The sequence below is a fragment of the Zeugodacus cucurbitae genome, chromosome Y (assembly GCF_028554725.1).
Source record: "Zeugodacus cucurbitae isolate PBARC_wt_2022May chromosome Y, idZeuCucr1.2, whole genome shotgun sequence".
In the NCBI taxonomy this organism is placed as follows: domain Eukaryota; kingdom Metazoa; phylum Arthropoda; class Insecta; order Diptera; family Tephritidae; genus Zeugodacus; species Zeugodacus cucurbitae.
Genome location: NC_071673.1, coordinates 10155001 through 10160000, shown reverse-complemented (window position 1 = coordinate 10160000; position 5000 = coordinate 10155001). Strand labels below are relative to the sequence as shown.

The following is a 5000-nucleotide window of genomic DNA, read 5'->3' as shown; positions in this document are numbered from 1 at the left end:
GTCATTGGGTTATATTAAACCTAATGGCGAAATTAACTTAACTTTTATATAATGGGATTAATTTTTAGTGAAATATTTTACTATTAATTCAATCCCGGGGCGTTCCATATAGTTATGTATAATGATAATTTATTATTATTTATACCTCTAACTGGAGCGTACCTTGAGCATATATGCTGTGACCCGAAAGATGGTGAACTATACTTGATCAGGTTGAAGTCAGGGGAAACCCTGATGGAAGACCGAAACAGTTCTGACGTGCAAATCGATTGTCAGAATTGAGTATAGGGGCGAAAGACCAATCGAACCATCTAGTAGCTGGTTCCCTCCGAAGTTTCCCTCAGGATAGCTGGTGCATTTAAATATTATGTAAAATAATCTTATCTGGTAAAGCGAATGATTAGAGGCCTTAGGGTCGAAACGACCTTAACCTATTCTCAAACTTTAAATGGGTAAGAACCTCACCTTTCTTGATATGAAGGTTGAGGTTATGATATAATGTGCCCAGTGGGCCACTTTTGGTAAGCAGAACTGGCGCTGTGGGATGAACCAAACGTAATGTTACGGTGCCCAAATTAACAACTCATGCAGATACCATGAAAGGCGTTGGTTGCTTAAAACAGCAGGACGGTGGACATGGAAGTCGTAATCCGCTAAGGAGTGTGTAACAACTCACCTGCCGAAGCAACTAGCCCTTAAAATGGATGGCGCTTAAGTTGTATACCTATACATTACCGCTAAAGTACATGATTTATAATACAATTTCGGTTGGATTATAAATTTTGAAACTTTAGTGAGTAGGAGGGTACAATGGTGTGCTTAGAAGTGTTTGGCGTAAGCCTGCATGGAGCCGCCATTGGTACAGATCTTGGTGGTAGTAGCAAATAATCGAATGAGACCTTGGAGGACTGAAGTGGAGAAGGGTTTCGTGTGAACAGTGGTTGATCACGAGTTAGTCGGTCCTAAGTTCAAGGCGAAAGCCGAAAATTTTCAAGTTTTAATGAATTGTTGAGAATATATATTATTATGTTTTCTTCATAGTAATTAAACACTTGAATAATTTTGAACGAAAGGGAATACGGTTCCAATTCCGTAACCTGTTGAGTATCCGTTTGTTATTAAAAATGGGCCTTGTGCTCATCCTGGCAACAGGAACGACCATAAAGAAGCCGTCGAGAGGTATCGGAAGAGTTTTCTTTTCTGTTTTATAGTCGTACTACCATGGAAGTCTTTCGAAGAGAGATATGGTAGATGGACTAGAAGAGCATGACATTTACTGTTGTGTCGATATTTTCTCCTCGGACCTTGAAAATTTATGGTGGGGTTACGCAAACTTCTCAACAGGCCGTACCAATATCCGCAGCTGGTCTCCAAGGTGAAGAGTCTCTAGTCGATAGAATAATGTAGGTAAGGGAAGTCGGCAAATTAGATCCGTAACTTCGGGATAAGGATTGGCTCTGAAGATTGAGATAGTCGGGCTTGATTGGGAAGCAATACCATGGTTTATGTACTCGTTCTGGGTAAATAGAGAATTTCGGTTCTTGTTCCCCGGATAGTAGTTACGTAGCCAATTGTGGAACTTTCTTGCTAAAATTTTATAAGAATTATATCGCAAGATATATATTCTTATTTAATTATAACGATTATCAATTAACAATCAATTCAGAACTGGCACGGACTTGGGGAATCCGACTGTCTAATTAAAACAAAGCATTGTGATGGCCCTAACGGGTGTTGACACAATGTGATTTCTGCCCAGTGCTCTGAATGTCAAAGTGAAGAAATTCAAGTAAGCGCGGGTAAACGGCGGGAGTAACTATGACTCTCTTAAGGTAGCCAAATGCCTCGTCATCTAATTAGTGACGCGCATGAATGGATTAACGAGATTCCTACTGTCCCTATCTACTCGTTTGTAGAACCTCGAAGTGAACGGACGTGTTTGCGCATCATTGCGAGTTTTTAAAAAGCGATTTTTAAGTATTTTTCAGTGTTTCTGAAAGTGATAAAATTTTTCGGTTTTTCCGGTCTGTCGGTAGCCTGTTGTGAAAATAGACACAGTGAGCAGGTACGTGAGGGATTATACACATCGTGTGTATTCCCAAAAGTGTGTGAGGATAGCGGCTTAGGCCATTAACGTAGTGTGTATTAGTGAACTAAGTGTGGGATTTCCCAGCAGTGCGGGTATAGCGGCATCTGCCATTACAAACCCTTGTGCAGTGCAGGTAGTGAAAGTGACATTAGTGCTGTGTGTGATTGTGATTGTGTAGGAGAAATGCCTCCACCACGGAGGAGAGGGGCAAAAGCCCCAGCGGAGAGTGAAGACTCCGGGCCTTCAATGGTCCAGGTGGAGTCATCGACGGACGAGGACGGAGTGGGGCAACCCTTACGGCCCCCACCTAAGAGGAAGGCGCGATTGGGTTCGCCACCACAGGCGAACTCAGGAGAGAGCGGTACAGATGGGGTACTCCAGAAGCTGGGTACGGTTGCAACCAAAGCAGCCGTAGACCTGAAGACGGCGGCGAAGGACGGAGCCAGTGGAAGCAGGCAAGGTTGCCCAAACAGCAAGGTAGGGGGCAACAAGGGGGGTAAAGGGGGTGCTATTGGGGGTGGGGGCCATGTTACGGCGATGAAAGCCGTAACAGCCCAGTTGAACGAGGTTGTGTTCGGGGCGGAAAGCCTCGAAGTCACAAAAGTGAAGGAACTCGTAGGGATCGCCTCTAAATATGAGGAGATTCTTATGAGTGTCCTAACAGAAAATGCTCATCTTCGTGGGCAAATTGAGGGATTGAAGGGGGGTTGTGGGACATCTTCCGTCCCTCGAAGCACAGCAGGGGCGGCTGCTGCTGCTCCCTCGGCGCCTGCCCCTCCGGCACCCGTGCTGGAGGCAATTGCGCCGACGGTGAGGAAACCAGTGGAAACCTGGTCAGTTGTGGTGAGGAGCAAGGCTCCTGTGACTTCCTCTAAGGAAGTCATAAATAAAGTTGTTAAGGAGGTGGGGCCTTCACTGGGTGTTCGTGTCCATGATGTGAAGTCAATCAAGGGGGGTGGCGTAGTGATACGCACTCCCTCTGTTGCTGAGAGGGAGAAAGTGGCGAGCAACGCCAAATTCGGTGAGGTAGGGTTGGACGTTAGCGTCAATAAAAAGTTGGGCCCCAGGGTTGTTGTACAGGGTGTACATACGGAGATATCCCATGAAGAATTCATGGAGGAGCTATTTCGGCTGAACCTTCGGGAGTTCAGCCCAGAGTCCAAAAAGACGGACGTGAGGATGGTCAGTCGCCCCTGGAAGGTGGCGATTGATGGCAGGACAAATGTTGTCCTAGAGGGTACGGACAAACTAATGTCCACCCTCCTGGATGCGGGTAGGTGCTACGTCAAGTGGTTCTCCTTCCGTGTCCGTGCGGATAGTCCCGTGTCCGGCTGCTTCCGGTGCATGGGTTTTGATCACCGAGTGGCAGAATGCAGGGCCAAGGCCGACGTCTGTCGGAGGTGTGGTCAGGAGGGCCACAAGGCAGCCAGTTGCGTCAATGCCCCCCATTGTCGCAACTGTGCATTTAAAGGAAGGCCAGCTGGACATCTCATGATGTCGGCTGCCTGTCCGATTTACTGTGGGGTTGTCGGACGTGCTCTCGCCAGACATTAATGGGTGAGATTTTTCAATTAAATTGCCAGAATTCTTATGCAGTTATGTGCGAGTTAGGGAGTTGCATGATAGAGGCTGGGTGCAGCATCGCCTTACTCCAGGAGCCATATGCCACCAATTTTGGAATGGTAAGTGGTCTTCCTGGGGGTTTCAGGGTCTACACGGACCTTAGGTGTAATGCTGCAATAGTTGTGACTGACCCAAGCTATGACTGCATAGTTTTGGATTCGTCACAAGAGGGTGTATGTGTTTCTGTAGAGGGGGTGTTCGGTAGACTGATTGTTGCTAGCATGTATTGTAAGTTTAGGGAACCTATAGAGCCTTATCTGCGATACATGGATAACCTACTACTCCTTGCGAGTGGTAGCCCATTTATCCTAGGGATGGATGCGAATGCCACGTCCTCGATGTGGTTTAGCAAGTTTTCTCGATGGGCGCACAGATATCGGAGCCACATTCGGGGTCGGGCATTAAGCGAATGGATGGCCGCTAACAGCCTCCACATCCTAAATGAGCCAAGCGAGTGGTACACATTTCATGGTCTTAGAGGGGGGAGCGACATTGACGTGTCCTTGATCAATGAGGCAGCAAATAGGGCGTTCAGTTTTAGGTGGGAGATTATGGGAGGGTGGGGATTGAGCGATCATAATTTGATTAAAATTATGGTTACTCCTAATTCCCCTCCCTCGACGCATGCAAGTCCATTGCGGCGATGGCGTACCTATGGTATCGACTTGAACCAATATGGACAGTGTGTTAGGGAAGCGGTATTGGACATACCGCTTAGTGAGTTTGAAAACCTGGGGGTGGACGAGCAAATTGCTCGGTTGTACGAATTGGTCTGGGGAGTGAACGATAGGTTGTTGAAGAAATATAAGGATTTTAGGGTTAGGAAAATAAAGTGGTGGACGCAGGAATTAACCCTGAAGAGGAGGGCTGTCCGGCGATTGAGACGGAAGTTTCAACGCGCTCGGCGGTCAAATTCGGATAGGTTGGCCCAGATTAGGAACGATTTTAGTTGTGCGATGCATGAGTATAAGGCCATGCTAATTAAAATCAAAGAAGAGGAGTGGAGGGGGTTCGTTAATGAGCATAGGGATGACCCCTGGGGTCAGGTCTTAAGGATTTGTAGGGGTCGTAGGAGGGAGGACATCACTTCTCTTCGTGTTGATGACACCGTGTTATCAACTTGGAGTGAGTGTGCAGGGGTTCTGTTAGGAGCATTCTTTCCTAGGGCTGAGGAGCTGGCACCTCTTGCACAAGAGGTACCGGTTCCTCCACTTGATGATGGGGAGTTGGGATATGCCTTTAGCCTGGTTAGGTCTAAACGGTCCCCAGGTCTTGATGGTTTGAACGG

General features: G+C 47.1%; 1 pseudogene; it reads left to right on the top strand.

Moving 5' to 3' along the window:
• Nucleotides 1-5000, top strand: part of LOC128923611 (large subunit ribosomal RNA) — a 9313-nt pseudogene that overhangs the window by 825 nt on the left and 3488 nt on the right.